The sequence below is a fragment of the Balaenoptera physalus genome (assembly GCF_965194825.1).
Source record: "Balaenoptera physalus genome assembly, chromosome: 7".
NCBI lineage: Eukaryota > Metazoa > Chordata > Mammalia > Artiodactyla > Balaenopteridae > Balaenoptera > Balaenoptera physalus.
In genome coordinates, this window is record NC_138886.1 from 95,390,752 (window position 1) to 95,408,966 (window position 18,215).

Sequence of the window (18,215 nt, forward strand, 5' to 3'; positions counted from 1 at the left end):
AAAAGTGGAACGAGGGAAAAGAGTATATTGTTTAGTTTCCACATATTGGTAAATTTTCTTGTTTTCTTTTCTTTATTAGAATTTTGTTTTTAATTTAATTTTTTGCTGTGTTGGGTCTTCGTCGCTGCATGCAGGCTTTCTCTAGTTGCAGTGAGCAGGGGCTACTCTTTGTTGTGGTGCACGGGCTTCTGATTGCGGTGGCTTTTCTTGTTGCGGAGAACAGGCTTTCAGGTGCACAGGCTTCAGTAGTTGCAGCACTCGGGTTCAGTAGTTGCGGCACATGGGCCCTAGAGCGCAGGCTCAGTAGTTGTGGTGCACGGGCTTAGTTGCTCTGCATCATGTGAGATCTTTGCTTACCAGGGATTGAACCCATGTCCCCTGCATTGACAGGCAGATTCTTAAAGCACTGTGCCACCAGGGACGTCCAGATATTCCTGTTTTGTTACTATTATGGGATTTCTAGTTTCATACCATTGTGATCAGAAAAGATACTTGAAATTATTTCAGACTTCTTAAATTTGTTAAGACTTGATTGTGGCCTAACATATTATCTATTCTGGAGAATGTTGTGTGTGTACTTGAAATGAACGTGTATGTGCTGCTGTTGGATGAAATGTTTTGTATATGTCTGTAAGGACCATATGGTCCATAGTGTTGTTCAAGTGATATTTGTTGATTGATTTTCCGTCTGGGTGTTCTATCCATTATTGTAACTGGGTTATTGAAGTCCCTTACTATTCGTGTACTGCAATCAATTTCTCCATTTAATTTCAATATTTCCTTTAGAGCTTTATGTGCTGTGATGCTGGATGCATATATAATTGTTATATCCTCCTGTTGAGTTGACTCTTTTATTATCATATAGAAACCTTCTTTGTCTATACAGACAATTTTTGACTTAATGTCTATTTTGTCTGTTATGCATATAGGAACTCTCACTTTGTTTTGGTTGCCATTTGCATGGAGTATCTTTTTCCATCCCTTCACTTTGTGCCTGTATGTGTCTTTTAATCTAAAATGAGTCTCTTGTAGACAACATAAGGTTGGATATTGTTTTTTTATCCATTCAGCCACTCTATGCCTTTTGATTGGGAAGATTAATCCATTTATATTAAACTAATTATCAATCAGTAAGGACTTACTATTGCTGTTTTGTTAATTGTCTTATGTGTGTTTTGCAGCTGTTTTGTCCTCTTTCTCTGTAGCTTTATTTCATTGTTGTTTGATCTTTTTTTTTGTAATGATTTACTTTGATCCTTTTCGCTTTATCTTTTGTTTATTTATAGTAGGCCTTTTCTTTGTGGTTAGCTGAAGGCTACATAGAAACCTTGTAGTTCTAAACATCTATTCTTTTACTCCCACCCAAACTTTGTGTCCTTATAGTCAGTTTCCTTCTTTGTATATTGTTAACAAATTTTAACTTTTATCTCAGGGTTAAAGTACTTTATACAGCACCATTACAGTGTTATTATGCTATATTTGTCTGTGTGTGTATGAGTTTACCATTGAAATTTATGCTTTTGTTTGCTTTTGTATTTCTGTTCACATGTTTTCATTTCAAAGTGATCTCCCTTAAGCATTTCTTATAAGGCAGGTCTAGTAGTGATGAACTCACTTTGATTTTGTTGACTTTATCTCTCCTTTATTTTTAAAGCATAATTTTGCTAGGTATGGTCATTTTTGCTTACAGGTTGTTTTTTTTTTTCGGTACTTTGAATATATCATCCAACTTTCTCCTGACCTTTAAGGTTTCTGCTGAGAAATTCACAAGTTGTTTTCTGGGAGTTCCCTCATATGTTCCAAGTCACTTTTCTCTTGTTCCTTTCAATATTCTCTCTTTGTACTTCACATTTAACAAGTTGATTACAACGTGATTGCGTGTAGTCTTCTTTGTGTTGATCCTATATTGAGCCCTTTGAACTTACTTCTACTGCTACACTATTTATTTTCTAGATATCTTATATCCTTTTTGTTCTTCAGTTCCTTCATTATTACATTCTTTTGTGGTTGATGTGTTTCCCAGTTTACCATTTTGATTCTCTTCTTATTTCTTTTCTGTATATTTGTGAGGTAGTTTTCTTAGTGCTTATCCTAGGGGTTAAAGTAAACATCTTAAGTTTATGAAAAAACGAATTTGAAGTAATAACATTTTCATTTAATAATAACACAAATTCTGCTTATTTACATCCCGCATCCTCGTTTACACTGCACTTGTCACAAATGACATCCTTATGCATTGTATGCCCATTAATAGCCTTATAATAACTATTTTATATATTTGTCTTTTAAATCACATTTTGAAAAGAGGCGTTACAAACCCTAACTGCAAATGTGTTGGCCTTTTAAACTTAGTGTAGTTACCTTTACCATTGTTCTTTAATTCTTCATATGGTTTCAAGTTACGTTTCATTTCAGCCTGAAGGATTCCTTTAACAGTTCTTATTGAGCAGATCTACTAGTAATGAACTTCATCAGTGTTTCTTTATATGAATGTCTTAATTTTCCTTTATTTAAAAAAAATCTGGTAAAATATACATAACATAAAATTTATCATCTTACCAATTTAAGAGTGCAGGCCAGAGGCATGAAATATATTTACACTGCTGTGCTATTATTACCATCATCCATCCACAGAACTTTTCATCTTGCAAAACTATAATAGTCTGTACTCATGAAACAACAACTCTCCATTTCCCTTGCCCCCTCACCCCTGGAAACCACCATTGTACTTTCCATCTCTGTGAATTTGATTACTCTATGTACTTCATATAAGTGGGATCATACAGTATTTGTCCTCTTGTGACTGGCTTATTTTACTTAGCGTAATGCCTGAAGGTTGATCCATGTTGTAGCATGTGTCAGAATTCCCTTCCTTTTTAAGACTGAATATTGATTTATTGTTTGTATAGGCCACATTTTGTATATCCCTTCATCCCTCAATGGACCTTTGAGTTTTTTCACCTTTTGCCTATAGTGAATAATTCTGCTATGAACATGGGTGAACACATAACTCTTTGAGTTCATAATTTCAATTCTTTTTGAGTATTTAATAGGAACTCAAATTATGGGATCATATGGTAATTCTATTTTTAATGTTTTGAGGAACGACCATACTGTTTTCCTTTCTGTGTGCACCATTTTCCATACCCACCAACAGTGTACAAGTGTATACATACTGGATATTAACCTTATCAGCTATAGGATTTGCAAATATTTTCTCCCATTCAGGAGGTTCGTTTTATTTTTTGATGAAAGAAGTATTTTTAAATTCTGAATACCTAGTTTATCTATTTCTTTTATTACCTCCACTTTTGGTGTCATATTCAAGAACTCTTTACCAAATTTCATGTCATGGTTTTCTTCCCAGAACATTCTTCTAAGAGTTTTATAGTTTTAGGTCTCACATTTAGGTCTTTGATTCACTGAGTTAATTTCTGTATGTGGTGTAAGGTAAGGGTCTACCATCATTCTTTTGAATGTGGATATTATTTTTCCAGTACCATTTGTTGAAATCGCTATCCTTTCCCCATTAGGTGGTCTTGGCACTCCTGTTGAAAATCATTTGGTGATGTATATACGGGTTTACTTCTGGGTTTCTATTTTGTTCCACTGGCCTATTCTCCGTCCTGTATGTGTGTTTATGCCAGTACTATGTTGATTACTGTGGTTGCTTAGTCGGTTTTGAAATCAAGAAATTTGAAACTTCAAATTTTGTTCTTTTTACACATTATTTTGACTATTCAGGCCTTTTAAATTCCATATGAACTTTAGGATGAATTTTACTACTTCTGAAAAAAACCTCACTGTGATGTTTAAAGAGATTGCTTTTAATCCGTACATCCCTTTAAGTCGTGTTGACATATTAACAACATTAAGTCTTCCAATCTGTGAACACAAGATGCCTTTACATTTATTGGTGTCTTCATTAATTTCCTTCAGCAACGTTTTCTAGTTTCCAATGTACATGTCTTTTGTCCCGCTGGTTAAGTTATTCCTCGTTTTTTACTATATTTCATGATATTTTAAATGATTTTTTTTTTTTTTACTTTTCAAACTTTTCATTCTTAGTGTATAGAGAAACAACTGATTTTTGAGTGTTGATTTTGTATCTGGCAAATTTTCGAAATTCATTTATTAATTCTAACAGGGTTTTTTTGGTGCATGTGTGTTGTCTCTGAACAAATATAATTTCATTTCTTCCTTTCCGATTTAGATGCCTTTTATTTTTTACCTTGCCTTATTTATTTGGCTAGGAATTCCAGTACTTTGCTGAATAGAAGTGGTGACAACAGGCATCCTTCCTTTGTTCCTGATCTTAGGGAGAAAGATTTCACCACTGAATATAATAGCTGTTGGTTTTCTATCTGTGACCTTTGTTATGTTGAAGTCATCAACTTGTATTCCTGGTTTGTTGAGTTTTTTTTTTTTTAATCATAAAATGGCATTGAATTTTGTCAAATGTTTTTTCTGCATCAATTAAGATGATCACATGGAGTTTAGTCCCTTCAATCTGTTTACATGCTATACTACATTGATTGATTTTCATATGTTGAACCAACCTTGCCTTGCAAGAATAAATCCCATTTGGTCATGATATATAATCCTTATAATGGGCTGTTCTGTCTCTTATTATTTTTTAAAGGGTTTTTGCATCAGTATTCATAAGGGATATTGGTCTGTAGTGTACTTTTCTTGTAGTGTCTTTAGGTTTGTAATTGATGTAATGTTAACCTCATAGAATGAGTGAAGATACATTCTCTCCTCTTAAATTGTTTGGAAGAACTTGAGAAGGATTGGTGTTAATTCTTCTTTAAATTGTTGGTAGAATTCACCATGAAGATACCTGGTGCTGGGCATTCAGTTGTTGGGAGATTTTTGATAACTGATTCCATATCTTAACTTCTAGATCTGTTCAGATTTTGTATTTCTTGGTAGGATGTGTGTTTCTAGGAATGTGTTCATTTCATCTAAGTTATCAAATTAGTTGGTATACAACTGTCAATAGTACTCTATTGTAAGCCTTTTTATCTCTACAAAATTGGTAGTAACGTCACTTTCTTCATTTCTGATTTTACATATTTTGTTCTTATCTCTTTTTTAAATAGTCAATCTAAGTAGTTTTGTCAATTTTGTTGATCGTTTTCCTCTTTTTACAGCTATTTTGAGGCATAACTGACAAAACTGTAATATATCTAAAACGTATAACATGATTATTTGATATACGTATATATTGTGAAAGGATTCTCACAATCAAGTTAATTAACATACCCATCACCTGTCATATATTTACTTTTTGTGTGTGAGGACACAAATTCTACTCTCTCAGAAATTTTCAGTTACACAATACAGCATCATCAGTTAGTCCCCATGTTATACATTAGCTTCTCAGACCTTATTCCTTCATTTTATCCCTCATGTTATAACTGAAAATTTGTATCCATTTACCAGCGTGTTCCCATTCCCCCCCATGCCCAACTGCAGGCAACAATTCCTGCTCTGTGTTTCTATGATTCCATCTTTTTTTTAGATTCCACACATAAGTGATACCATGCAGCATTTGTCTTTTCTCCATCAGGCTTTTTTCACTTAGCATAATGTTCTCCAGGCTCATTCATGTTCTTGCAAGAGTAAGGATTTACTTTAAGGCTGAATAACATCCCATTGTGTATGTTACGTATGTATATTTGTGTGTATGTGTGTGTGTGTGTGTGTGTGTGTGTGTGTATCAGATTTTGTTTATCCATTCATCTGTGAGAGACAGGCACGTTCTTTCCATACCATTACTGTGAATAACATTTCAAAGTTTGTTTTTGTTTTTGTTTTGTTTTTTTCCCGTACCACGTGGCTTGTGGGATCTTAGTTCCCCAACCACGGATTGAACCTGGGCCCTCCCCTCAGCAGTGAGAGCATGAAGTCGTAACCATTGGACAGCCGGGGAACTCCTAAAAAAATATTGTTTCTTTTTGCTATATGACCAGAAGTGGAGTTGCTGGATCACATGGTATTCTAATTTTATTTTCTTGAGGAATCTCCATACTGTTTTCAGTACTGCTTGTACCAATTTACATTCCCAAAAACAGTGCACACAGATTCCCTTTTCTCCACATCCTCACCGGCATTTATCTCTTGTCTTTTTCATAATACACATACTAACAGGTGTGAGGTGATATCTCATTGTGGTTTTGATTTGCATTTCCCTGATGATTGGTGATGTGAATCACCTTTTCATATACCTGTTCCCCAAATGTTTGTCATCTTTGGGAAAATGTCTTTTTAGGTCCTTTGCCAATTTTTAAATTGTGTTATATGGTGTTTTTGCTACTGAGTTGTATGAGCTCCTTGTATACTTTGGATATTAACTTCTTTTTAGATACGTGATTTGCAAATATTTTCTCACACTCCATAGGTTGCTTTTTCTTTTTCTTAATGGTTACCTTTGCTGTTCAGAACCTATTTCGTTTGATGTAGTCCCACTTGTACATTTTTGCTTTTGTTGCCTTTGCTTTTGGTGTCAAATCCAAAAGAACAGTGATGAGATTAATGTCAAGGAGATTACCCCCTATATTTTCTACTAAGAATTTTAAGGATCAGGTCCTATGTTCATGTCTTTAATTAATTTTGAGCTTATTTCTATGTCTGGCGTAATGTGACTTTTGCATGTGGCTATGCAGTTTCCCCAAAAACCGTTTATTGGAGAGACTCTCTTTTCCCATTGTTTATTCTTGACTTCCTTGCTGAAAACTAATTGACTATATATGCGTGGGTTTATTTTTGAGCTCTCTATTCCTTTTTGTTGATCTGTGTTTCTGTTTTTTGCCAATACAGTACTTATGTGATTACTATAGCTTTGTATTATAGTTTGAAATCAGGAAGTGTGATGTCTCTAGTTTTGTTCTTCTTTCTCAAGATTGCTTTGGCTCTTTGGAGTCTTTTGTGGTTTCATATGAGTTTTAGGATTTTTTTTCTATTTCTCTAAAAAATGCTTTGGAATTTTGATAGAGCTTGCATTGAATCCGTAGATCACTTTGGATGGTATGGGCATTTTCACAATATTAACCCTTCCAATCCATGAACACAGAATATCTATCCATTTGTTTGTGTCTTCTTCAATTTCTTACATCCATGTTTTATGGTTTTTAGTGTGTAGATCTTTCACCCTGTTAGATAAATTTGTTCCTAAGTATTTTACTTTTTTTCATACTATTGTAAATGAGATTATTTTCTTAATTTTTCTTTCTGATAATTCATTGTTAGTTGATATTCGTTCATATACAAATGCAGCTGATTTTTGTATATTGATCCTGAAACTTTACAGAATTCAGTTATTCTAACAGGTTTTTTTTTTTTTGCAGTGTGTTTAAGGTTTTCCACATATACTATCATGTCATCTGCAAACAGACTTATTTTACTTATAACTTTACAATTTGGATGCCTTTTATTCGTTTTTCTTGCTTAATTGCTGTGGCTAGGACTTACATTCATATGGTGAATGAAGGTGCAGAGAGTTGCATCCTTGTCTTGTTCCTGATCTTAGACGACCCTGTTCCTTGCTTCAGCTTCTCACTGTTGCGTGTGATGTTAACTGTAGTCTTATCATATATGGCCGTTATTACGATAATTAACATTACATCTATACATAATTTGCTGAGTTTTTTTTTCACACACACACACACTGTATTTTATTTTTACAAGAGTTAAACTGACACGATGCATTGTAAATGGATGACCACAACTAAAGCAACAATGATTGCAATTACCAAACACAAAACACACTCATACTGTGTCATAATATTGACATTCAGTCCAGCAATCCTCCACTGTAACAGCTCCTTTACTTTGCAGTGAAAATTGATTTGTATATTTTTTGCCTCTGAGTCCTTGTGGGATTTTTTTTTTTATTCAAACAGAAAGTCACAGAAATTATAATCATCCTCATCAGTTCACTCAGTCCCATGTAATTAATTTTTTTTATCTTGATCTTTTGTTAGCACTTTTATGAATTCATCATTTTTTCATTAGAGTTCCGAATATGCTTATTCATTCAGGTCAGCAGTATAGTTAGTTACCAGAAACGTGTACTTGTCAGAGTCTTTTCCATGAATGCCTTGAATATGAAACCCTTTTATAGGAACATTTTTGCGAAAGCATCAGAGTACACCCAGAACTGTCTGTAAATGACAAAAGACTTAAAAATGACCACGGTGAAAGATTTGATGATAGTTCATAATAATGCAATTGACAAGGAAATTTAGTTATTCCTGAGATATACATTTTAAAGTAATAACTAGAATTATGACTTATAACATTATACCAGAACATATAAGATTTTTAGAAATTTCATGTACTGTCTGAAACATTTATATTAACATATTTCCATACAAATAACCCAAAGAAAGTTTCGTATTAGTTGTTTTTTTGGGTTTTTTTCTATACTGCAGGTTCTTATTAGTCATCAGTTTTATACGCACAAGTGTATACATGTCAATCCCAATTGCCCAATTCAGCATACTACTATCCCCACCTCACCGCGGTTTTCCCCCCTTGATGTCCATATGTTTGTTTTCGACATCTGTGTCTCAACTTCTGCCCTGCAAACCGGTTCATCTGTACCATTTTTCTAGGTTCCACATACATGTGTTAATATATGATATTTGTTTTTCTCTTTGTGACTTACTTCACTCTGTAGGACAGTCTGTAGATCCATCCACGTCTCAACAAATGACTCAATTTCGTTCCTTTTTATGGCTGAGTAATATTCCATTGTATATATGTACCACAACTTCTTTATCCATTCGTCTGTTGATGGACATTTAGGTTGCTTCCATGACCTGGCTATTGTAAATAGTGCTGCAATGAACATTGGGGTGCATGTGTCTTTTTGAATTACGGTTTTTTCTGGGTATATGCCCAGTAGTGGGATTGCTGGATCATATGGTAATTCTATTTTTAGTTTTTTAAGGAACCACCATACTGTTCCCCATAGTGGCTGTATCAATTTACATTCCCACCAACAGTGCAAGAGGGTTCCCTTTTCTCCACACACTCTCCAGCATTTGTTGTTTGTAGAATTTCTGATGATGCCCATTCTGACTGGTGTGAGGTGATACCTCATTGTAGTTTTGATTTGCATTTCTCTAATAATTAGTGATGTTGAGCAGCTTTCATTGTACTTCTTGGCCATCTGTATGTCTTCTTTGGAGAAATGTCTATTTAGGTGTTCTGCCCATTTGGGGATTGGGTTGTTTGTTTCTTTAGTATTGAGCTGCATGAGCTGTTTATATATTTTGGAGATTAATCCTTTGTCTGTTGATTCATTTTCGAATATTTTCTCCCATTCTGAGGGTTGTCTTTTCGTCTTGTTTATGGTTTCCTTTGCTGTGCAAAAGCTCTGAAGTTTCATTAGGTCCCACTTGTTTATTTTTGTTTTTATTTCCATTACTCTAGGAGGTGGATCAAAAAAGATCTTGCTGTGATTTATGTCAAGAGTGTTCTTCCTATGTTTTCTTCTAAGAGTTTTATAGTGTCCGGTCTTACATTTAGGTCTCGAATCCATTTTGAGTTTATTGTTGTGTATGGTGCTAGGGAGTGTTCTAATTTCATTCTTTTACATGTAGCTGTCCAGTTTTCCCAGCAGCACTCATTGAAGAGACTGTGTTTTCTCCATTGTATATCTTTGCTGCCTTTGTCATAGATTAGTTGACCGTAGGTGCGTGGGTTTATCTCTGGGCTTTCTATCTTGTTCCATTGATCTATGTTTCTCTTTTTGTGCCAGTACCATATTGTCTTGATTACTGTAGCTTTGTAGTATATTCTGAAGTCAGGGAGTCTGATTCCTCCAGCTCTGTTTTTTTCCCTCCAGACTGCTTTGGCTATTCAGGGTCTTTTGTGACTCCATACAAATTTTAAGATGATTTGTTCTAGTTCTGTAAAAAAATGCCATTGGTAATTTGATAGGGATTGTATTGAATCTGTAGATTGCTTTGGGTAGTAGAGTCATTTTCACAATATTGATTCTTCCAATCCAAGAACATGGTATATCTCTCCATCTGTTTGTATCATCTTTAATTTCTTACATCAGTGTCTTATAGTTTCCTGCATACAGGTCTTTTGTTTCCATAGGTAGGTTGATTCCTAGGTATTATATTCTTTTTGTTACAATGGTAAATGGGAGTGTTTCCGTAATTTCTCTTTCAGATTTTTCATTATTAGTGTATAGGAATGCAAGAGATTTCTGTGCATTAATTTTGTATCCTGCAACTTTACCAAATTCATTGATTAGCTCTAGTAATTTTCTGGTATCATTTTTAGGGTTCTCTATGTATGGTATCATGTCATCTACAAACAGTGACAGTTTTACTTATTCCTTTACAATTTGTATTCCTTTTATTTCTTTTTCTTCTCTGATTGCCTTGGTAGGACTTCCAAAACTATGTTGAATAATAGTGGTGAGCGTGGCCATCCTTGTGTCGTTCCTGATCTTAGAGGAAATGCTTTCAGTTGTCCACCATTGAGAACGATGTTTGCTGTGGGTTTGTCATATATGGCCTTTATTATGTTGAGGTAGGTTCCCTCTATGCCCACTTTCTGGAGAAAACCCATTTATCATAAATGGGTGTTGAATTTTGTCAAAATCTTTTTCTGCATCTATTGAGATGATCATATGGGTTTTATTCTTCAGTTTGTTAATATGGTGTATCACATTGATTGATTTGCATATATTGAAGAATCCTTGCATCGCTGGGATAAATCCCACTTGATCATGGTGTATGATCCTTTAATGTATTGTTGGATTATATTTGCTAGTATTTTGTTGAGCATTTTTGCATCTATATTCATCTGTGATATTGGTCTGTAGTTTTCGTCTTTTGTAGTATCTTTGTCTGGTTTTGGTATCAGGGTTATGGTGGCCTCATAGAATGAGTGTGGGAGTTTTCCTTCCTCTGCAATTTTTTGGAAGAGTTTGAGAAGGATGGGTGTTAGCTCTTCTCTAAATGTTTGATAGAATTCACCTGTGAAGCCATCTGGTCCTGGACTTCTGTTTGTTGCAAGATTTTTAATCACAGTTTCAATTTCATTACTTGTGATTGGTCTGTTCATATTTTCTATTTCTTCCTGGTTCACTCTTGGAAGGTTATACCTTTCTAAGAATTTGTCCATTTCTCCCAGGTTGTCTATGTTATTGGCATATAGGTGTTGGTAGTAATCTCTTATAATCCTCTGTATTTCTGCAGTGTCTGTTGTAACTTCTCCTTTTTCATTTCTAATTTTATTGATTTGAGTCCTCTCCCTCTTTTTCTTGATGAGTCTGGCTAATGGTTCATCCATTTTGTTTATCTTCTTAAAGAACCTGCTTTTAGTTTTATTGATCTTTGCTACTGTTTTCTTTGTTTCTATTTCATTTATTTCTGCTCTGATCTTTATGATTTCTTTCCTCCTGCTAACTTTGGGTTTTGTTTGTTGTTCTTTCTCTAGTTCCTTTAGGTGTAATGTTGGATTGTTTATTTCAGATTTTTCTTGTTTCTTGAGGTAGGCTTGTATAGCTATAAACTTCCCTCTTAGAACTGCTCTTGCTGCATCCCATAGGTTTTGGATCCTCGTGTTTTCATTGTCAGTTGTCTCTAGGTATTGTTTGATTTCCTCTTTGATTTCTTCAGTGATCTCTTGGTTATTTGGTAATGTATTGTTTAGCCTCTAAGTGTTTGTGCTTCTTACTGTTTTTTCCCTGTGATTGTTTCCTAATCTTATAGCGTTGTGTTCAGAAAAGATGCTTGATATGATTTCAATTTTCTTAAATTTACTGAAGGTTGATTTGAGACCCAAGATGTGATCTATCCTGGGGAATGTTCCATGCGTACTTGTAAAGAAAGTTTAATCTGCAGTTTTTGGATGGAATGTCATATAAATATCAATTCACTCTATCTGATCTATTGTGTCATTCAAAGGCTGTGTTTCCTTACTTTTCTGTTTGGATTATCTGTCCATTGGTGTAAGTGAGGTGTTAAAGTCCCCCGCTATTACTGTGTTACGGTCGATCTCCTCTTTTAGAGCCGTTAGCAGTTGCCTTATGTATTGAGGTGCTCCTATGTTGGGTGCATATATATTTATAATTGTTATATTTTCTTCTTGGATTGATCCCTTGATCATTATGTAGTGTCCTTCCTTGTCTCTTGTAACATTCTTTATTTTAAAGTCTATTTTATCTGATATGAGTATAGCTACTCCAGCTTTCTTTTGATTTCCATTTGCATGGAATATCTTTCTCCATCCCCTCGCTTTCAGTCTGTATGTGTCCATAGATCTGAAGTGGGTCTCTTGTAGACAGCATATATATGGGTCTTGGTTTTTTATCCATTCAATTTGCTGAGTTTTTATCATGAAATAATGTTCACTTTTGTCAAAAGCTATTGCTGCATCCATTGAGCTGATCATATGATTTTATCCCTCATTTTATTAATGTGCTATATCACATTTATTGATTTACATGTGATGAACCATCTTTGCATCCTGGGAATAAACCTGCTTGGTCATGGTGTATGATTCTTGTAGTGTGCTGTTGAAGTTTGTTTGGTAATATTTTGTTGAGGATTTTGGCATCTGTGTTCATCAAGGATGTTGAGCATTAATTTTATTTTCTTGTAGTGTGCTTGCCTGGCTTTGGTAGCAGGGTAATATTGGCCTTGTAAAATGAGTTTGGGAGTTTTTCCTCCTCTTCATTTCTTTGGAAGTGTTTGAGATAGAATGGTTAATTTCTTTAAAGTGTTGGTAGAATTTACCAGTGAAGCCATCTGGTCTTGGAACTATTTTTGGTTGAGAGGTTTATTATTTACTGATTCAATCTCCTTACTTGTAATTTGTTCATATTTTCTATTTTCTTATGATTCAGTCTTGGTAGGTTGTATGTTTCTAGGAATTTATCCATTTCTTCTAGGTTATCTAATTTGTTGGCATAAAATTGCTCATAGTAATTTCTTCTGATCCTTTATCTTTGTTGTTACTGTTACGTGTGGTGATATATCCCCTTTCACTTCGGATAATACTGAGTCTTCTCTTTTTTGCCTAGTTAGTCTAGCTAAAGGCTTGCACATCTTTTTTTTTTCTAACTTTTAAAAAACCAGCTCTTAGTTTCAGTGGTCGTCTCTTGTATTTCTAGTCCCTGTTTCATTTATATCTGCCCTAATTTTTATTTCCTTCCTTCTGTTAACATTAGGCTTAGTATGTTGTTTAGTTCCTTGAGGTTTTTTAGTTGTTTTTTTTTAGGTTGTTTATTTTAGACCTTTCTTTTTTCTTAATGTAGACTTTTATCATTATAAACTTCCCTCTTAGAACTGTTTTTGCTGCAGCTCATAAGTTGTAGTACATTGTGTTTCATTTTCATTTGCCTCAAAATATCTTGTCAATTACCCTTTGATTTCTTCTTCAACCCTTTTGTTTAGGAGCCTGTTGTTTAACCTCCACATATTTGGGATATTTCTGATTTTCCTCCTGTAATGTATTTTAGTGTCAAACCATTGTAGTCGGAAACGATACAGTGATTTCAATTATATTATGACCTAACAGATGATCTATCATGGAGAGTATTCCATGTATGCTTGGGAAGAATGTGTATTCTTCTGTTCTGCATATGTCTGTTAGGTCCATCTGGTATTATGTGTAGTATGTGTAGCTTAAGTCCAATGTTTCCTTATTGATTTTCTTTTTGGATGATGATCTATGCATTGTTGAAAATGGGGTATTGAAGTCCCGAAATACTGATTTGCTGCCTATTTCCGCCTTCAGGTCAGTTACTATTTGCTTTATATATTTAGGGTGCTTTGATATTGGAGGAATACAAATGTATAATTGTATGTCCTGTTATAACTAAATTTATTCTTTATCTTTATATAATGACCTTCTTTGTCTCTTGTTACAGTATTTGACTTCAAGTTTATATAAGTATAGCTACCACTGCTCTCTTTTGTTTTCCATTTGAATAGAATATCTTTTTCCATCCCTCTACTTTCAGTGTAAGTGTGTCATTAAAGCTGAAATGAGACTCTTGTTATCAGCAGAGAGTTGGGTCTTCTTTTTAAATTCATAAAACCACTCTATGTCTTTTAATGCGAGAATTTAATTCATTTGCATATAGAGGAATCATTGACAGGTAAGGACTCACTAATTCCATCATATTAAATGTTTCCTGGCTTTTTTGTCATTCTTTTACTCCTTTCTTCTTTTCTTGCTGTCTTTCTTTGTGAACTGATAATTTGTTGTGGTATGCTTTGATTCTTGTCTCTGTTTTTTGGGCACCTACTAAAGGTTTTTGATTCTTTGTTATCGTGAGCCTTTCATACAACCTCTCAGACTTATGACATACTATTTTAAGGTGATAACAACTTAATTTTGAATACATACAAAAGCGCTACAATTTTACACTCTCCTTATTTTACGCTTTGATGTCACAATTCACATCTTTTTATATTGTGAATCCATTAAAAAATTATTGCAGTTATAGTTGTTCTTGTCTTTAACTTTTATACTAAAGTTATAAGAGGTTTACCCATCACCATCACAATATTAGAGTATTCTGAACTTAACTATCTTTTGACCCATGAGTTTTATACTTTCATGTGTTTTCATATTCCTAATTAACTAACATGCTTTCATTTCAGATTGAAGAACTTTTAACAACTTTTGTATAAACTCCTTCAGCTTTTGTTTGTCTATGAAAACTCTGTCTCTCCAATTCTAAAGGACAAGTTTGCTGGATAGAGTATTCTTGGCAGTTTTTTTTTCTTTGCAGACTTTGAATATATCGTTCCTATCCCTTATGGGCTGCAATATTTTTTGCTGAAAAATCTGTTAATCTTATGAGGATTCCCATGTATTAAACAAGTGGCTTTTCTGTTCTTGCTTTTACGATTCTGTCTTTATCTTCTGATAATTTCATTATAGTCTGTCTATGTGTAGATCTCTTTGGATTAATCTTCTTTGGAAGTTTTTGGGCTTCCTCAATCTGGATATCTCTTTCTTTCCCCACATTAGGGAAGTTTTTAGGCATTATTTCTTTGAATATGCTTTCTGCCCTTTCTTTCCTTCTCTTTCTTGAAGACCTGTAATGCGTATATTGATCCACTTACTGGTGTCCCTTATGTGATCTTCACCTTTTTCTAGTCTTCTTTCTTTTTGCTCTTTTGATTAAATGACTTCCACTGCCTTGTCGGATTCTTTCTTCCATTTGGTCTAGTCTGCTTGTGAAGCCCTGTATTGAATTTTTCTTTTCATTTATTCTTGAAATCTATGATTTCTGTTTCGTACTTCTTAATATTTTCTGTCTCTTTGTTGAATCTCATACTTTGTTCATGCTTTATTCTCCTGACGTCAGTAAGCATCTTTATTACCATTATTTTGAACTCTCTGTTGGGTAATTCACTTATATCCACTTCATTAAGGTCAGCTCCTAGACGTCTGTTTATTTGTTTGAAACATCCCCGTTTCTTTACTTTCCTTGACTCTCTGTGTTGGTTTTTGTATAAAACAGCCACTTTTCCCAGTTTTGACAGATTGGCCTTGTGTACGATATGAACCTCCTTAATCAGCCTGGCCTGGTTGTTGAAACCATTGTCTTTGTTCTTAGTGACTTCCAGTAGTTGAGGGTGTTCCAAGACCCATCAGTGTCCTCAAAGATGTGGTTAATGCTCATATGCCTGTTTAGGCTTCTGGACAACTGCCAGTTGCCTGCCACTTTAACTCCCTGATGCAGGTTAATTGGAAGCCCAATTATCAGGCAGGAGTTGGAAAAGTCAGAATATGACATATGTAGTCTAGCCCCTATGAAGAAGAATCCAGAGCTGGAAGAGTTTTTTCTTCCTCACTCTGTGCTGAACCAAGGGAAATAGTTGCTCTGAATGCTTCTCTGTCCAAGTAAAACAGCCTTTGTTTTTAGTGGTCCCAGGGACTCATGAAGGCTGAGCCCTTTCAGCTCCCAGAGCTAGGTGAATTGGGGGCTAGTCCCTTAGGTGGCAGTTGAAAACTGGTGTGCTGGAGGTGTGGACAAGCTCCTTCCAGGAGAGAAGATAAAAATTTGGTCTTACTTGGAGCTGGGGGAGATGGCAGGGGACATGCGCACCATACATTTAGTACAGCTAGCCTGACCAGGAAAAAGAGAGAAAATTCAAAATACTCTAATCAAGAATGAATGTGGTGGTAGTTGTTAAAACTCTTAGAACTCTACACCAAAAGGAGTGAATTTACTGTATATAAGTAACAAAAGAAAAAAGCAGCCTGGACTTTCCTTAAGAAATTGCAAGTACAAATAAGTATAAGTTTCTTTTAATGAGAAGAGTATTATAAATCCACATAAATTAAAACTCCTAAAAAGTGGCCCTTGGACAGCGTGATGGGTCTGGACCCCTCCTGTATACTAAGACACTTCCAATTCTACACTTACGAGGGGTAGAGTTTAAGCAGTATAGAAGCATGAGCTGTGCAGAAGATGGCCCACCTAATGGATAAAAAAGACCCTGTAAGTCAGCACGGACCTAAGGGCTATACTGAATTCCCCATTATGGGCAAGTAAATTATACCAAGAGTTTATAACCTACTCATTGGTTGGAATTAATTAATTATTGACTCATTCTTCCTGAAATTTTTTCTGACACAGCTGATTTATTTACAAGCTGTGACTTCAGATGTTACCTTGTGCTTGATAGGAATTTCCTGTCAGGTTCCAGAGAATTAAAAAAAGGGAGAGGAGGGGACTTTCCTGGTGGTGCAGTGGTTAAGAATCCACCTGCCAGTGCAGGGGACATGGGCTTGAGCTCTGGTCTGGGAAGATTCCCACATGCCACAGAGCAACTAAGCCAGTGCGCCACAACTACTGAGCCTGCGCTCTAGAACCTGCAAGCCACAACTACTGAAGCCTGTGCACCTAGAGCCTGTGTTCCGCAACAAGAGAAGCCACCGCAATGAGAAGCCCGCACACCACAAGGAAGATTAGCCCCTGCTCACCGCAACTAGAGAAAGCCCTCACGCTACAACAAAAATCCAACGCAGGCAAAATAAATAAATAAATAAATAAATAAAATAAAATAAAATAAAATCAGTAAATAAATTAAAAAAGGGAGAGGAGAGATTTCCATTTCCCCATTTTCTATGACCCTTACTTAGGTTTTCACTAAGTATGGGAATATATCAGTTTGGCACCCAGAAATAAAACCAGATTCATTCAAAATTATTCCACAAAGAACAAAATCTATAAACAAATAAAAAGTCTTAGCTGTAAAAAAAAAAAATGAATGAAAAACATCACTACTGACCTAACAGATGTAAAAAAAAAAAAAGGATTATATTGGAATACTATGAACAATTGCATGGCAAAAGAAGCTAGATAATCCAGATGAAATAGACAAATTTACAGAAAGACATGGACTCCTGAAATTGTTCAAGAAGAAAAGAAACTTTGAATATATACATAGCAAGTAATTAATAATCATAAAACTTCCCACAAAGAAAAGCCCAGGAATAGTTTCACTGGTGCATTCTCTGCAATGTCTAAAGAATTAACACCACTCCTTCACATATTTCAAAACATAGAAGAGAAGGGAACACTTTCCAACATATTTTATGAGTCCAGTATTACCCTGATACCAAAATCAGAAAAAGATATCAGAAGAAAACTATAAACTAGTATCCTTTATGGATAAAGTGGATATGGATAATGAAAATGGACTTTAAAAATCTTCAACAAAATACTGGCACAGCAAATCAAGAAAGTATAAAAAAGATTATATCAAAATAATGAGAAGACAAACCACAGACTAGAAGAAAATATTTGCAAAAGACAGCTGATAAAGCACTGTTATCCAACCTGATTTTAAAATGGGCAGAAGGTCTGAGCAGACAATTCACCAAAGAAGATATACAAATGACATATGAAAAGATGCTCTACATCAAATGCCATTAGGAACTGCAAATTAAAACAACAATGAGGATACCACTACACACATATTAGAATGGTGAAAATCCAAAACACTGACAACACCAAATTCTTGTGAGGATGGAGAGTAAGAGGAATGTTCATTCATTGTTGGTGATAATGCAAAATGATACTGCCACTTTGGAAGACAATTTGGTAGTTTCTTACAAAACTAAACATACTCTTACCATTCAGTTCAGCAATTGTGCTCCTTGGTATTTACCCAAAAAAGTGGAAAACTTAATTCCACAAAAACACCTAC